Source organism: Larus michahellis, chromosome 6 (assembly GCF_964199755.1).
Source record: "Larus michahellis chromosome 6, bLarMic1.1, whole genome shotgun sequence".
Taxonomy (NCBI): domain Eukaryota; kingdom Metazoa; phylum Chordata; class Aves; order Charadriiformes; family Laridae; genus Larus; species Larus michahellis.
The window spans coordinates 46,709,029-46,727,669 of NC_133901.1; the positions used below are offsets into that span (position 1 = coordinate 46,709,029).

General features: G+C 38.5%; 1 long non-coding RNA gene across 1 annotated transcript in view; it reads right to left on the reverse strand.

Moving 5' to 3' along the window:
• Positions 1–11,454, reverse strand: part of LOC141744820 (uncharacterized) — a 132,830-nt gene extending 121,376 nt beyond the window's left edge. The window contains exon 1 of the long non-coding RNA XR_012587587.1: positions 11,353–11,454. This is a non-coding gene — a long non-coding RNA (uncharacterized LOC141744820). The remainder of the gene's footprint in view (positions 1–11,352) is intronic.
• Between the last annotated feature and the right edge of the window lie 7,187 nt (positions 11,455–18,641).

The window sequence follows — 18,641 nt, forward strand, 5'->3', positions numbered from 1 at the left end:
CACCTGGTTTTGCTGTGTGTATGTATATACTCCGCCTGAATTTGCAGTGACATGCTACAGGTGCTACTAAAGTGTTAGGCATGGATTACGGAACAGCACTGCTGCTGCAGGCTACTCAGAACAGAACTTTGTCTCTTATACCTGCCAGGCATTTTCTTCTATGCAGGCAGTGATTGATACTCAGCTCAATTATCTGTTTCAATAGTAAAACTTGGGAAGTCTCCTTCCAAAAAGGGAAAAAACTTGGATATCCTCCAGAAAATACATTATCCTCTTCTCTGTTCATCAAGATCTTGTTCCTCAACAGCACTGTTACAATTCATTGTTGTACTGTTTAGCATCTCTGAAAGAAGTGTCTAAACCTTTCTGTTTATATATCACAGTAAACATCTGTGAATGATTTTTTTTTTTTTAGTTTGTGAAGTTAGAATGAGTTGGTTTGAGCTTGAAATGTTTCACACCATTGTCATTTACATCTTGACCCTAAACAAAAAAAAATTGTTTCCAGTTTAGATCCCTTCAAAGACAGAAAGAAGAACCTCATTAAGTTTACAAAGCTTAACCTTCTTGCTTTAAAGAACAGTGGAATAGTTTCTTGGGATTTGTTACAAGTACTTTACAAAGATGTGTTAATTATCTGATCTAAGTTTACATTTGTTTTATCTTCATTTTGTGCAGACTGTAACACATTCATTTCATGCTGCTCCTTAAAAATGGTTATTAAAGGAGCAATTGAGGTTCAAACAAATTCAAGTCAACTTTATGCTGAACATGTGCCTCAATAGTATAGCACAGTCCAGTATATTCCACATGAAGGAAAGGAGAATGAAAATACCTCATCCAATAATGGAGATTTCTTTTAGAGTAATTGCTAATACCTGTCTGCAATAATTATCCAAGGAGAGAATTTTCTACTGAGTACGAATCCTGTTGATTTTCACTAAGATCTATGTGTATAGCTCCCTGGGGTGTTTTGAAAATTATTCATTTCAGTGCCAATAAAAACCTTTGTACCTTTTCTGTTAGCCTAAATAGCAAGCTATGAGTTTGTTTAAAGGGGTACTGGGCTTAATGGAAATTTACAGAGATCATACTTGTACTCCCAGTGTCCAGACGTTACAGTACCACAGAAGGCAAGTGGCCATGTCAGCAGGTTTTCGGGTATTAGTCTACCTCAGAGAAAAATTATTGCATTGCAGGACACTAGAGACAGCTGTGAATGTTTTCCTTCATATGAGGTAAGGACAACTGAGGAAAATAGATGGGATTTTTCTTCATTTCTGTCAAAGTCCATATACAAAGAAAACATTTCATTTCTGAACAGGGTATGAAGCAACCTGTCTAAAATAAACAAGTCTGGCTTAAAAAAAAATCAGCTATGAGATGGCAAGGACTGCTGCTAGCATCTATAAGAAATGATTCCATAGAGTGGGTAAGGTACATTTGAAACGACAGGACAAGATAAATATAGCTGTGTGTTACCAACTTCCACTGACTCACAGAATATCAAATCCAAGTGTAATGTTTTCTTCTGTTGCAGTTGGTCTAAAACAAGCCCTTCTATGACCAAATATTTAGAGGAGAGGGGTGGGAAAAGGTATAATTCTACTGATTAATAACTCGCTTGTTTTTCAATCTTGGTGATCTCAATTAAAATTCCTGCCTCATGAATGAGTTAATTGTTTTAACTTTCATGACCAACAAACCCAACTTGCGCCTTAAGAGTTCTATGGCAAGGAACCCTTAGTTCAGGGTTATTGGAAAATACACACAAAAAAAACCTCCCCACAGACATAAGGAGGACAGCAGATTCCAAAACAAACCTTCTAGGGATACTTGGTGCGGTGTTGCATATATGTGCCCCCTCACGAAACCAGCATTTTCATTGCAGCTGGACTTCACATTCTGACAACGCCAAGCATTTTGGACATTTTCAACAGTAGCACACATCCGAATGCCACAGCTCTGACTCGGAGCTTTGCAGATCAAAAGCAGCCCCCAGGCACAAAATCTACTTTTGGGGTAGCGTATCTCCTGGGCTAAGAGCTCACTGGTGGTGCAGTGAAATCCCTGTTCTATCTGTCTATACCACATGCGCATATAAAGAGCTTATGAAGAGGAAGAAGCCTGATAATTAGCTATAGAAACATTACTAATATTGTCCTGGAACAACTGTAATATTTTATGTACATATTATGTACTATTTTATGTACCATACCAGAAACGTCTGTGAAGGTCAACTAAAGCTTCAGCTCATAAGGAGTTTCTATGAAGATATTCCAAAGTGCTTGAAATTCCAGGTTTAGACATGGAGTTCAGAAAACTGAAAAGGTGACTAAACTGAGGTTTGTAAGTACATACACAGGTAAAAGGCTCTCTGATCCAACAAACAAAAGCACAATAAAAATCACTGCAAGATATCCTGGGGGCAGAGTCTCGTCCGTGCTGAAGGAGCACACGTTTCCCACAAAGGTGGCAAAAATAAAGGTACCGAAAGAGATGTCATGAGAAGACTTCTAACAGATCACACCAGCTTCAGGCTAACAACTAAACGGGAAGGGATGCTGCAATTGACAGCTCTTTGCTAAATTGTAATCTGTGAAATAGCTCAATCCCTATTTATTCCAAATTTGAGGGTGGCTGGCTCTGTACAAGAGTTGCTCAGAAGTGCATGGAACCTGTGAACAAGTTGTTCGAAACAGCACAATAATCTGAGAGTTCACGTGTGGGGAAGAACTGACAAGGAATCTGCAGAGAACAAGTTGTTCCACGAGCACTGTTGCTAGCTACATCTGGTTTCCACTGGACTCATATCTTCTAGTTGGTTGACTTATAACTGAATACATGTGAGCTCACCCTAATTAAACATCCAGTAGGTGTTAGCTGGAAAAAAATCTTCTGTTGCTCCTTGTTTGAAAATAGGTAATTCAGACAGGAAAGCAGCTTTTGTTGAGGAAGGGATTCTCTAACATCTGAAAAAGTAAAAACTCCAAAAGCTGCTTCTTTTTTTCCAAGCAGTTAAGCATTCATTAATTTCTATCCTATGTAGATTTTTTTACTTTGGTAAGAATTTAAGTGATACTTTTTTTTTCACTCCCTCCAGTGGGTATACTAATAGGATATTTACATTCCAGGAGAGCTTTTTTCATTACTTATTAGGAATTTAATATGATTAAGAACTCCATTCACAAACATGTCTGGTTCAAAAAGAGAAGATAGGTAAAGATGCATACATAAACCTTATTTCCTCAGGAAATCAGGATTCAAATAATTCAGATATGCAGAGAGGTGGAAATAACCTGAGGGACGGGGTAAACTTGGAATTCACAGTGGCTTCCCAGTTGATTAGTGAATCTTATTTCAACGTTCCTCTTCGTGGAAGAACAATTGTCCTGGGAAAATCCATATATTGTTTCCATGATTACTGCACCACTATCTCCTCCTTGAGGAGCCTGTGATCCATGCAAACAGAGCAAGGAGGAAGTACTATTTCTATTTTACAAACAGGCAATTCTGACACTGTTGCCATTTATGATAGAGATTTCTCTGCATGTTTGGGGACATATGGCTTAATCTCCGAGCTCAGCTTTCCAGATCTCTGTGCTAATGCTTTACGCACAGAACCATTTTTCCTCCTGGACACACTCAGGGATACGTGAAATCTTCCATGTGAGTAATCTCAGCAGGGAAAGGTGATACATCTGTGCTGTGGAACATGGTATCTGGCAGACTGCCAGCAAACCCAGCACTGGGGATTCTGGATGTCATTTATAACAGAGAATTTAGGCTGCCTGATTAGGTTCCAGATTTTTCCTCATTGTGGACTGCAACAAGATAGACAGACTAAGCAAAGATGCTGCTATGTACAAACCAGGAAGACTGTGTGAAAGATAAAGGCACAGTCACCCTTTACATACTTGAAACAGTGCTCCACTACATTGATAATGGCAATGAAAAACTACTGGGAAGAAAATTTTGCTATATTCAGTTTTTGATTCAAGGAACTGTCAACAGAATAAACTGAAGGTTTTATTATGGGCATATTCAAAAGAGTACTAGTGTGCCTTTTTTTTTTTTAATGTGCATGACAGCTACTGTGATCTATTTTAGAGAATGACTCAGCTTTGAGATAAAGCAAGAGCATGCCTTCTAAATGTTGCAACTCTCTTCAAGTAAAAACCTTCTTCAGTATAGATTCCTGGCCACATAGTATTTCCAGTAAACTTGGGTTCTTTTTCCCCAGCTCACAAGTGGTTTTGTTTCTTTTAAAACAAGTTGAAGTGATAAATATACTACGAAACTATAACGTCTACTAGAAAGACTTCCCTTGATTTCAAAAGGATCCAAATCAGACCCTGTTTGACTACCAAGAAAAATGTTGTTTGCAATTCACACCAGAGAATACAAATTAAAAATTGCTAACCAGTAGAAAAGAATGAAAAAGTTTCTTGTCCTGCCTTTTATATAGCCAGAGAGATGCATAAACAGAAGAGAAAAAGGAAGGTGTTACTGCATTTTGAATGAAAAAAAAAAGCAGAATTAACTCAGGGTAGCTCCACTAATTATCTGCTTCAAAATGAGTGAGAATTAGGAATTTTCCAAGGTCTGAGCCCTAGAAAAAACTACAGTAGTTAATTAGCTGGCCCCATATGCTGGAACCAACAATCAGTTAGGGGGGACTAAATTTAAGGTTAATGACTTATTTTGTTGCTTCTGTCTTTTTATCACCTAATTGCATTAACTTCAACCTGTTTTTAAGTAACCATCTCCTAAAAAAAAAAATCACATTTTAGGCTTAAATGGCTACTAAATGATCTATCCCAACACAGTACATCCAATTCCACCAGGCAGCTGGAGAGGGAGTAGCTCCACCTTCCCAGTGCCCTGCATCCTGACACAAGGCATAGGAAGGAGGGAAAGACAACTGGATATTCCCCTTGAAAGCTTCATGGGCAGCTTTGGAGATTACAGGCAGTACCGGACATTAGCTTGGGACTGTCTGTTGGCTGGAGGTGAGGAAACTTCCCGATAATCACAAACATGATCCAAATGGCATGAAAACACCAGCGCAACATCATCATCTTCACTCATGGCGGGGATAAGTGGCTTCCCAGGGCATCAAGCAAGTGCAAAAGCTTTCCCAGCTTTTCCCAGCTCTCTTTCCCAGTACTGCTGGTGTGATTAGAAACAGGAAACTTATTACAAAATAATATCAACTATATAGAGTGCATGCAGGAATTTAAGAACAATAGCTCTCATAGCAAAGGGAACAAGCAATATGCAAGGAAGTCAAACTTAATCCTAGTCCTGATTATAGTGTACTTTCTTCTCGCTTTTTCCTCCAGTGAGAAATTGCTTCCTTACTTCCTACAGGTTTATGCAGAATGAGCGCAATTTTTAAAAAAATAATTGAGAATTATAAGAAGAGACAACAGATATTCAAATGTCACCTTTGGTCCTCAATTCTGTTACTTTGTAATGGGGGAAGAGTGAAATCCGACAGTTGGCCCTATTAGGACCACCAGCGGAGACTGTAGGGCAGAAATGAAGAAAACCCTTTATCTGCTTTTTCCATTTTTGAAGCTGCATTGGCCAGCTTCCATCCCATTAATCACAGCCAATAGTGATGTCACTTTGCACTGTCTCCACCCTTCTATCCCAGTCTTCAGGGAGGGTTGTTCTGCTACTGGGAATTCACAGATCAGTTTTAGAAACCTGCCTTCCCCAAGAGCCAAACCTCACAATTTTCTATTTTTATCTCCTTTGTGTCTGAAAGAGGAGGAAGATGCAGATGCCGTCTATAGTTAAAGAAGCCTTTTCCATGCAGTCTGTCAAAGCTTCTCTAGGGACCCACTCCCTGACACAAATAACTTCCATAGGTACAGAAGGAAGCTGATGCGCATTTTCTGTCTGTTCCACACAATCCTTGCAACAGCTGCTGTTTTTCGGTGGAAACAAAAAGCTATTAGGTATCTCTAAGTAAAATAGACAGGGAAATCCCAGAGCCAATCTTTAACAAGATACATTAGAGACAGTTAATCACGCTCTCTGAAAGCTACATAAGCAAGTAAATAAATGCAGAACAGGCTGAGCATTTGATCCTCACTCTGTGCATCTGCTTTTACACATTTTAGGGAGAACTCCAGGAAAGTTATATGTGAGTCACAGTCCTGAATCTTTTCTACCTTCTTAGGGCAGTACCTTGATTTTGAATCTGTTTTTACTCAGTTTTAGAGGATTCTCAAATAAAATTAATCTTATGGTACCACTGTGCAATACGGAGTTAACACTGTAATACGGAGTTACCACTATGGCGCTTGGACCAGGCACAAGCATAACTGGCAATTCATTGGTAAACTTGGCAAACTCAGTTAAACCTTCTAATGCAAGTTCTTTCTTTGCAGTTACACCTAGGACATGTTATTTCCATCAGTGATGCGTACCGGGATGTAGTTTTACATGAAGACATCCATTTTTAAGCCTATCGGAAAAGGCTGGCTGTCCTTTTTAAGCAAGATCATCTCACTCCCGATTCAAGAGGAGTGCCACCTACTGACAGCAAAAGCTGTTTCTATTTGTTTAATTAAATTCACCAAGAATTCTAACTTCAGTTGTGTTATTTCAGGCAGCTTTGCTTCAAGTCCAAATGGTGAAAACAGGCCTCAAAGAAAAAGAAACATTTCAAAAATCTGGAATGTTACATGCCAGATTCTCATTAAAGCCTGCCTGCCCATGATGCTGCTGACTGATGCAGAATTCCCCAGCACCACCACCACCAGTCACTCTACCAACCTTTTCTGCAAAAAAATAAGCAAGTCAGACAAAAATATTCACCCTCTGTGGATAATCAACTATAGAATTCAAAAGGTGAATTAGAAAGAAAAGAAATCAAACTTAAGAGCCAAAAATCTATAGAAATATGTCTAAATCTGTAAAAAGAAAAAAACAAAGGAAAGTGAGTGCTACAGGATGAATAAAAATACCACTGCATTGTAAAAAGTCAGCTGCATGGATTCATCGAAAAGTCTCCTGGAAAAGACTTCTGAGAAATTACACCTCTGCTCTATATACCAGCTTCATAAATGAAGTATAGGATTTTAAGAGACATTTTCTCTTTCTTTTGTCAGGTCTGGAGTCATTAAACAGAGATTAGCTGGATAAATAGAGGAAGTGATTTTTAAACTGTTTGCAAACTTAATGTGAAGAGCCCAGCCTTGCAAATTATCACGTCTAATCAGAGATGCACGCTTCACTGCTCCAGTAATTGTACTAGTATTAGTCAAATTCTTGTTGTCTCCTCATTAGCCATGAAAAGGAGACTCAAGATGTACTTCATTAGAGTATCCTGAATATAAATTGTTAGTGTAAGGAGGAAGAGATGTATTACTGCACTGTATATAGAAAGAAAAATATTAAGAACATAAAACATATTGAATCACTCTGGTGTTATGCTGAACATATAACTTTAACAACCAAACCCCTCTTCTCTCTGTTCATTGTTACTCTCTTGATCCCCTCTTTTATTTGCCATGAGACCATAGTACTTGAAAGTGTAATTTACAACCAATGCCATTAAAAAAAAAGAAAAAAAAGTGTGGTGTATTATGCAGCTTTTCCTATTTCCACAGCCAGAAGAATGCAGCTTAAATCAAGAATTGTCTCTTTAGTAGAGACATTTGGTGAATTCTTGACTACTGGATAACAGGTAAAGGTGATCTAACTCACATTAAACGTAGATCAAATCAAAAGTTTGGTTCCTTTGATCAGCAAAGCATTTAAGTACGTGCTCATGCCCTTCTTTATTCAGCAATGCCTCTAAATCAAGAGAATTTAAACACATGCCTAACATATGAAGCATGTGCTTAAGGGAATTGGGGTTTGAAAAATCCAGTTTGAATAGTATTTCCAAACAGGTCTATTAAAAGGGTAAAAGTAAAAACATTTCTAAGAATTTCAGTAGAAGCAAAGCAAATTTTCGTGACTGGTTTTTCATAGCTATTTTTGTTGGTGTGAATCCGAGTCTGAAATATTTGTGTTACTCAACAATAGTTAAGGAAAGCTGCAAACGAACTAGGCAGGTCACCAAACTGCTACCAATAAATGCTGTCTACCTCTCCACTTTATCAGAGATTAAAAAGAACCAAAAAGCAAATAACATGCAAAACCACACCCTTTCACCCCTTGAACTACAACATCAAATCATCACGAAATCAGATGTCTGAAAACTAAAATCTAAGCCAAATCTGGTTTAGCATTCATTTGTGTGGAAGACTTGGCATGATGGCAGTGAGTAATTCAAAAGGGGAGTTAAGTCCACAATGTATTGTCCAGTAACTGCTTACTGCAAGAAAATGAACTTGATTTCTAAGTCTGAGGTTTGACGCCCATTCAGTTTTGTGCTCTTAGAACACAGCAATATCCCCACCCAACTTCAGCGCTATCCCTCAATAAAAGACTAGAATCTTCATTTTATTATTTACTATAATTTACACAGCATGCAGGAGCTCATCATGGAAAGGAACCCATCTTGCTTGGTCAAGATATCCTGGACCAAAAAAAAACCCCAACCAAATTCTGAAATACTTCCTGGTGTCTCTTTGAACAATATTAAAAACACTTCAGCAACCTTTCATACAGAATTAATTAACATAAAAACCAGCCTCCACAATGCAGCAGAGCCCTAAAGTGGTTTCTGGAATTTAATTAGGCTAACCTTCTTTTCTCTACATTGGTACCACTCTATAATAAGTGCAAATCATTATTAATTCCTTTGGTGTTCACTGTAATAACATTAATCATGATGAACTCTTTTGGTAGTAAAGTGTATGTAATATGTAATTCCATAATAATTTAGCATTAACTGGAAATTAATTTATAAAATATACTATTTGTCACCACACACTGAATATTTATAAAATTCCTCATCATCATTAGTATTACGATAACTTGCATTAAAAATATGTATTGGTTACAGATTTTAAAAGTTCATAAATACATTTGGGAAACTGAGTGAGAGATGTTAGTGATCGCTTGCGTAGCAACTCTTCCTTTAAAAACTGGAGTAGGGTCATTTTAAGAAGTAATAAAATATTACCTATTGTGGAAAACACCTTAATCTCCTTTCATTACTACTATTTGTGCAGCACAGATTCTAGTTTAAAGCTGACTAAAGTCTAGAATTTAAAGGAGAGTTTAAGGATGTATAGTAAAGGCTAACTTAGCTAATTAAATGATGAGACACACATGCAGAAAGAATTTTAACTGTAATTTGGATGTGTTGAGACAACTAGTGACATGTAAGAGTACTGCTCTGTACCCAAGAACTGCCCAGGTAATTTATGATCGTGGGAGATGATAGAGGCTGAATTTGTTAGCTTTTGGGAAGTTATTCTTACTTTATGGAGTGACCATGAGATGTTGAGAGTTGGTTTGTTTCATCAGGAAAAATTAGCAGCACAGGGTTACAGGCCAGATCACACCTCGTTGAAGCTAATAGCTTTGACCACTCACTTTCAACAAAGATATTACGACTTAAACCACTGTCTCAAAGCAAGGACAAATAGGAAGCTGCCCACTGATTAAAGTTATCTGCATAGAATAGTTTGGTTACACATAATTTTGTGAAAAGTTGTGGAGAGGAGGCATTTCAGTGCAGCAAACAGTAAATGAAAGCAAAATCAAACCCAGTTAGAGTAATTGTTGGTAGCGGATCCCCAAAAGAGCTGTGATACAGAGTTTTTTGGTTCAGCACTAGTTGAAAAACCTGATTATTTGAAGCAAGAAAATGGTTTCCCGATTTCTTTGATTCTTCTAGGATTTAAAATACATGCAGAATTTGTGTACTGTTTGTAAATAAACAATTTTGCATCAGAGAACTTCACCTGATCATCAATTCTTTCTCCCTATTAGACTAGCCTAAAGGACACTAAATTTTCACCAGCGTCCTCAGGCAGGGGTTTCTATGATTGTGTGAAAAACACAGCACGAAGATTTCCAATAGATGGGCTTTGCAGCTTGCATAAAAAGGAGAGTAAGATACAAAATAAAAGTGCTTGTCAAGTGACATATCTTGTTGCTACAAATGGCAAAGTGATTAAATTTAAGATGCTATCAGACACTGAACGTATACAAACATCCTCAGTGAGTGATACTAATGGAAAAACAGTTTTGTCTTTCCACAGATGATTTGTTTTCATTACTGGACAATGCAAAATCTCTGTACTAAAAATTCACAAAGGATGCATTTGGAATCCTTTTATCTGTCTGTCTTAAGTATTTCTAAGGTGCCAATCACTATATTATCTAAAAGTGTTAACAGAGTAGCTGGCTTTTACTAAATATAAAAAAAAATTCCAGAAGAACTCAAGATCAAAACACCTTCTTACCCAGCCACAGAAAGCCCTTCTCAGTGCTGGGGAAGGCTTCTCACGACAGCTCTGAGGAGCTCTCTGGGGCACTTGCATGCCATTTGCAGGGCCCAGAAGCTGCGGGGAACACATTTACTTACACAGCCCACAGCTCTGCATACGTTCTGAAGCGACTTGCATTATAGTTTTTGGACTATGCTGTAGCTGATGTAAACTGTGTGTGAGTGAAGCAACAGAACATGTAAGCATATGCTACGAGTGGGAATGAATTTAAGCATGTGTTTATACGCTTGGCTGAATCAGGCCCCTCATCACTTGCGCAGATCTTCAGTGTATTTTATATCAGCATTACCTCAGCAGAGTTGCCTCTCCTTTAAATTGGTACGAGCAAGAAGCGAGAATTATGCCCCATAAATTTTAGGTGTATTGACAGGTCTTTCCCACCTGAAATGAAAAATACTGGGCATGTCTTTTACTCTACGTAATTACTTTTCCATCATACTAGGTATTTGTTGTGAAAAATGGTTATTTAAACAATTTCTTCTAGCCTAATATTTAAAACGGTATTTTGCTCTTAAAAATTTACTAACTTAATTTACACAAAAGGAGGCTGTTTGGAAAAAGCCAAGGATCCTTTTGTCTCACCTATTTCCTGCAATGATTCAGTGATGGATAAATTAGACAAGAGGGATCAGATCTTCTTCTGGTATAGATTGCTAGCTGCAGACTTTGCATCATAAACACCTTCCTCTCTCATGTTATTTTTAATGTTAATTACAGGAGACCCTCTAAGATGTTACTTCTTAAAGAGCTATCAGTCATAATCCTGTGATTCAGCCTGTACTAAGCTTTGTATTTAAAATATACATTCAGCTATTTAGTTACATACAGTGAATTCAGTTTATTTCTCCACAAATCATAACATTTATTTTTTGAACGCAGAAAGAATTTTTAAATAATGCATATTCATACCCAAAAGACTTACATTTAAGAAGTCTCCTCAGGCCTGCTGTTTAAAGTCGGAACTTGATTGAATTCCATTTATGTTCAATGTCAATGATAATTCAGTGATAATTCACCATGTGCTGGAAAGAAAGAAAAAACTTACAGCTTGGAAACATTATATTCTTCTCTTTGTGTATTTGATATTTAAATAAGTGTTTTCCTAGACATACTGTAGAGCTCTTTCCCATTCTGCACTTCTCTGTGTGTTTCCCTCATCAGTACTGGAATTTAACCATCGGAATTGGAGAGGGACAAATTTCAATTAGTCTGACCCTCATTACGAGAGCTATCAGGCTCTTTTGTGAACTGCCACAGCTCAGCGCTGGCCTAATTCTAGCACTGCTTCTTATGCTTTCTCTGCTCTTCTTAACCTTATTTTCCATCTTTCACGTGATCTTTTCTGTATCATTGTCCCCCTTACAATTTGCATGACTTCTGTATCCTTCCTCTATCCTCTTTCCTCCTGGATCCAGTATCTAACCTTCAAACCTCACTTCTTTCCCCCCCCCCCCCGTTTTATTTTTCATTTCTCTTCAAGTTTTCCTCTTTGATGAAGATCCTTCTTGTTCTATCAATCGGCATTTAAAAAAGAAACCCCAGCAAATTTCCTCTCTGTACAAACTGAGACTTTCTTTAAAGAGACCATTTTTTATTGCAACTCAAAATATTCTCCCACTGATACTACAACTTCACTCAACTCAAGGTCATAAGAAGTAGCTTATATGTTTTACCAGCCTAGTGATTTTAAGTGTTTATTCTCAACAGATGTAAGCCTGAATTAAAATTTCCAGCACATGCCAGAAATCACAGGTATTGCTCCAAACAAATTACTGCTCAAATGGCTTCATGACACTGTCATTCCAAGAAAATGGTATTTCTAGGTATTGTATCAAAGCCCCAGACAAGCTACATTTGAAGCCCTAGTCATAATGCTTTATGTACTCTATAAAGTACCTTTCACCCCCAAGTGTTCTTTCTTTTTTATGAGCTATTCCTATGTAGATGCCTTTAGGGTGGAGCTCTTGGACAAAGTATCCCAAGTAGATATTTTAGTCAAGTATACAGGGTTAGATTCTTATAGAACAAATAAAGTAGCATCTATGACATTTCTGCAATAAACAGAAAGCTTGTGATCTCAAGGCTCAGTAGAAAAATACCACATTGCTTGCTTAAAAATTTTACAATTTTATAAAGTGGAAATAAATGAAAATAAAAGTATTTGCAATTCTTTTTTTTTTAAATGAAGGATTCCTTGGAAGGCATTCTCAACAAATGGCTGAAATTTGAAACACCCTTTTGTGTGTGGAATTTCACACAGAGAAAAAAGCTAACTCAATTAATTACATGCATAAATTGGCCCAGGTAACATTTACGCCACTGTCTCCTTACATAATACAGAATTCTTGTGTACATGCAAGGAATCAGAAGCTTCCCAAAATTATTAAATAAAATTCTTGGCTGGGGTAAACAAGCACGGCTTTTTTTGGGTGTTAAAAGTGGTAGGAATTTATATGGCTAAACTGTTATTTAATCACTGATTAATAACAAGAGTCATGGCTCAAAGTAAGACATTATCCTCCCATCTAATTTTCCCCTGCAGTTTATAGGTCTGCTTTCCAAAATAGAGGCAAGGCAGCAGGTTTTCTTTACAACTTCTACCTCTCATCCATGCTCAGAAGTGGCAGACTCTCTACCCAACACCTAAGTTATTGTAGCTGGGGCCATTTATTCCAGATAGAAAGAGTACTTGGATGTCTCCCACATCAATGAAACATTACCACAAGCTGCTTTCCTCCATGTCCCTATTGCACAGCAGTGGGGCAACTAGACACTCTATTTTCTCTATTCAGGTATCGATTTCTCTTCTCTGAGACCAAGGGGGTCACTTGCAAGATCATGCATACCTAACACACTGACTTAGCTCCAGAGAGCAACACAGTCCTTCAGGGAACTCTGACTTATTGCTATTTGTGCCCAGAAGACACTTCCCACAGCAGAAGTGTGCCCCACACCTGGGCTGCTAGATAAGCTTGCCTGGGAAACTGCAGGTTTACTACTGGCAAGCTAAATACTCCTGCCAATAAGTCTGCACATTACGATTTCGTAAACACAGATTGCTGCTTGCTCTTAACCAACCTGGGTTTTTTCCTTTACAGAACTGTTTGTCTGCCTAAGCTTTTTTGAGTGTTACATATATCAATTAATTAGCAGCATTTCATGTAATCCCCATCTATTTATACATTCCCAGCTACACCAAAACAAAACTCAGTAGGTTGTTTGCTAAAAATCACCTAAAAAAGGCAAATAGGTTGCTATCAGTGGCAGGGAGTTAGGGGAGGAGAGACTAATAGAAGTTTGCCCCAGCCTTGGCTCATCTTTTAATAATAAACTAATTCAGATAGCAAGCATACTAAGATTAGCAATGAAGCTGAAGTACCAGTGCGTAACAAAGATTAATGTAAGTCAGTCTGATGCTGTCAATTCACATATTTTTAAAAAGCCATGATGGAACCAGGGGCTTTGGGCCACTTGCAGTTCACTCATCCAAAACACAAACGTTTCTGGATGCTGCACAGGTCTCTGTGTGGTGGCTCACATTGGTGGGAGTCACAAACTAAAAGACAAGCTTCACCTACATTCTAGTGAAGAAGCACCAGCATCACCTACACCTCCTGCAAAGTTCATTGCAAGTCTGCTGTGCCTGTGTAACACACTGAGGAGAATATTAGCCTCTGCTATTGGAAAAACATTGTTATAAAGGCCAGGATTGATTCACTGAATCTAGTATTGCCTTACTGGAGAGAAGGTTGGCTATGCCCTTTCGCAAGATTTGTCCATTGCATAAGAGGATGTTAAATTACAGTCTTATCCAGCTTTCTCAGACTGCTTTTGAGCATGAAGTTAACAGTTACCACATTTTTCAAAATCATTTGGTTAAGTGAATTTTACCACTCTCCGGGAAGGCTGAAGGAAATTGTTTTGATAGGAAGAGGTTTTATTCTGAGTTTTTGGCTCATATGAGGTTACAGGATCACAGCACACCTCTGTAAAACAAGCCCAAAGTTCAGATACAGTTGTGCTTTTCATGATTAAAAATACAAAACTCCCTTCCCAGATCCTCACCTGTCTGGCAAATCCCAGCTCTGCCTCTTGTTGCAACTATAGAGAAGTTACGTGCTCACAATTCCAGTGGTTTGGAGCATTTGTGAGGTGAAAATGTATTTTGTGCCTTCACATCACTCTTGCTTTACAAACATATATAAAGTGTCTTTCTAAAAAATTGTCAAGAATAACATACAACCAGTTTTGAGAGAAATGGCCAGAGTAGTTCCAGCCAATACACTGGCTGATACTTATAGCCTATCACAAAAATCATCCTACTTCCTCCTGTCAAAACTTTTCTTCTTCTCCAAAACATTAGAGCTTAGCTTCTAATCAAGCTTCTTGCTTATGATCTGATATTTGTTGATATTCTACCTATGCCCATGGCGCAAGCCTCTTTCAATACATTATACTATAGCAGAACAATGTGCAATTACTCCTGTTTCCAGCCACGTAAGAATTGAAAGACACAAACCAAGAAAAAGTACTAGAGCTTACTAAGGAAAACAAAGAACAATTTGAAATTGGTGGAAGCTGGCCGCTTAGGAGAAAACATGAAAGCTCTTTGGAATTTTATCCCATGTTATAAAAAAAAACCCAAAACCCCCCAAAGGTTTAGAAAGAGTTTAGCTAACCTTTCTCCCTCATTATTTCAGGAGCTCCCACTTACCTGACTCCTGAGGAATGTTACAGAGAGCTTATCTTTCCTTTTCACCGTTTTTATTACCTCTCACACCTGCTTGGAGCAGGTGTCAAGCATTCCCATTTCAGCACAGGTGTGAATACTTACACAAGGCTCAGCAATGAGCTTGTGTGAGGGAAGGTTTGTTAGCTCCATGAGAGCTCTAGATTTCTTTCTAGAGACGGTCTTTCTTTGGATTTAAGTAGTTCAGATGTATTTCTGGAAATCTGACTCAGCAGGCAAGTTATCCAAACTAGAACCCTAGCTCTGAACTCCTGACAGAAATGACTTAGAAGAAATGAAGAGAAACTTCATAATGTCACAGAGGTGTCAACATTATTGATAGATTCCTTCTATTTTTTCAAATAAGGAATTCTGCAAGTGTTTCAAACAGGCAGGGTGGAAACAGCTGCTACCAAACTATCTCCTCCTAAAAGCCCAGTTCTTGTTTTGCAGTCACTGTTATGCTTTTGCAGGGTAACAGCATTACTTGGAGGTTTCTAATCCAAAGGTTGAGTGGGATGCCAGAGAAAGGACTGAGGCAATTGATACATGGAAACTCATTTCAGTTCTTCTTCGTTTCTTTTAAACTGCACCTTCCTAATCCCTTCTCACTGCTGCTGAGGATTTCCCAGCCTGTCTGTGCTGTTTATTCTCTTTCCCCTCTGCTCTCCCCTGCCCTACCTGTCTCAGTGGCAGCTGTCACGCAGCCCCATCTGCCACACAGCTCTTCCCTTCCAAGCCTGCACGCTTCTCTCTCCGCTCTGCAGCCAGCCTGAGCAGCACTGCAGGAGTAAACTGCAGCATATAATAAATAATCTCACCTAGTGGGTGACAAAATTCAGTTTAAAATTGTTAAACCCTCAGGTTAACTCTATTATATTAGGTATTTTTGAACAGGGAAGGGAGGATAAAGGAAGATGTTTCCTTAATTTTGTTGCAGGTTTGTGGTTTTTTTTTCCAGTTCGGTGCTTTATACAAATTACTTCCCACAGTGCATGTGAGATGAAAAAAAAAAAGCCACCCTACAGTAAAATTATAGGCAGTGCCTTTCTTTTTAATCAGATAAATTATCGCCAGCTGACTGATGAATCCACTCTGGAGAGGGCAACATGACACAGTTTACAACCTTAAGGATTACAGTAGTCCAGATGCTATCATCTTAATTGGAAAAACACAGTGTTGCCAACTGTCCATGTTAGAAAATGGGAGGTCGCATTATTATTATTTTTCATTTGCCTCCACCCCTTTCTTTTGCTCCAAACAGCCAAGAACTATTAGATCCTTTTTATGGTTTTCATTATTGAAGTCTTTTTATCAGCTCATAAAGACAGCCTTTTTGAGACAACATTAAGTCCCACTGCATGGGACCTCAGTGTTTCCATTCCCAACACTCCCATTTTCCTATCAAAAAGGGGAAGATAACAGAAAAGCCTTTTCAAACATTCAAATTCATCCTCAGAAAGTGCCTGAACTTAAGCTCCTGTGTCAATAAAACAGTAATTACATCCTATGTGATAGGTCACAAACAGTAATTAAAGTGAGGGAAAGGAAGAGGGTTAACTGAGTAGCCAAGGTAATCATCCATGAGTCAGGAACTTCCTGGTCTGACTTCTCTTGTTCTCCTCTTGACTACGTGCCCAGAACACCGGCACAACAGCCTAGAGCACTTCAAAACTTTTTTATGTAACTGCCACATACTACTGTGAAAAAAATACAATTTTCTATTAAAAGCACACAGGGACTTCAGAAGGACTTTCAGAAGCATCTGACAAAGCACTGAATGAAACCAGCGAGGTTCAAGCTAATGCTCTACCCATTGTTCCTTTTCATTGTCCTTGGGTGAACCACTTAAATCACACAGTGTCTCAATGTCCCATCTGGAAGAAAACCTAGATTGTAGACTATGTCTTACCAGGTTTGATCCTTTTGTGGGGAAGGTACAGTCACAATGCTTAACTACTTAATGTAAAATAATTCCAGTTGCTTTTATGCATGTGAAGCAGCTGGTGAAAACCTTCCTTAGCTCTGTCCCTCCTCAGAGTATCCAGCATCGGTTTTACCTCGTGCTGTGGCCAGTTTGGGAAGGAACAGGGAGGAGGAAGAGGGGGCTTGAGCCAATCTTTCGAGGCAGGCAGTGGTTTACGAGTGTCTGTTCACATACAGTTTAAGTACGATTCTCTCCTGCAAGATTGCTAAACAGAACAACACAATCCCACTGCTGGCATGTACTTAGAATCCTGCCTCAGAGAAGCTAGGACAGGCTTTGAGGATGGGAGTTTCAGAAGCATGCAAGGGAGCTAAAGACAAACCTCTTTGATGTCTTAGTGGGATTTCTGCTCACAAATTCCCTAAATACTTTGAAAAAAACATTTGCTTTATAATTTTGGCTCTTTTTAGAATATATGGCTTCTAGTCCACCTTCAGCGAGATCAGAATTAGCTCACAATAATTCCTAGCAAGAGATCCATCAATCGCCACTGTCTAATTCCAGCCATTTGAATTGTCCAGGTTCCTTTGTAAAGAAGACAGTAAGTAGGAAAAAACAGTGAGATGCTCAGGTTGGTAGGGCCTTCATGGGCTGATGGAATTTTTACCACTTCTGATAGGAAGAAAGGAGTCAAAGCTGTCAGTGCTGGAGGCACTCTGGAGCTGTGCTTGTAGGGTAAGGTAAAATGGCGTGCAAAATATATGTGAAAATAAAAAAACGGGTACTTGAGCAATTAATATGAGATATGAGCCATTAGGGGGTAGAAAAAGGCCTAGTTTAAACAGTATAAAATTACAGAAGTAACCTTCATGCCTGATTTTGTATTATGGTTGTTGTAGTTTGTACGTAACATGGCTGTGGATGTAAACCAAGTCACTCTTTCTAACCTTTCAAATTCTCATGTTCTCATCTCAAAACCAGACACAGAATAGAACTAAAAGAGAGAGAAAGATGATTTAAGGGATGGAATGGTTTTCATACATGTAATGACTACAGCTCTTCAATCTGGAAGAGAGACAGCTGAGTGAGTGTATGATAGAGGTATTTAAAACATGAGTGGAATGGAGACAGTAAATAGAGAATCCATATTCCTTGTTTTTCCCCACACAAGAACTACAGTGCATCAAATGAAACTAGTGGGTAGAAGGTTTAGAAGAAAGAAAAGATACTACTTTGTTATGCAACATAGGTAAGTTGTGAAAGCCCTAACAAAGGGGCTAAAATTTACATTTGTTCAACAAATGGTAAACTCATTGGAGAAAAATCCATAGAGTTATTGAACAGGAAAGCCATGCATTTTGTGTCAGAAAGACTGAACTGCAAATTGCTGAAGGCTGGGAGAGTACGTGGACAGTATTTGCTTGCTCTGTACTTAAGAATTACTGTGGGTGCTAATGGTGTTGTAGGTAACAACTGAAAATCCTATCTTGTCCTGGCTCAGCATGGCTCTTCTCAGGTCTCAGTTTCTGAGTTTTCAACACGTGAAGTCATCTGA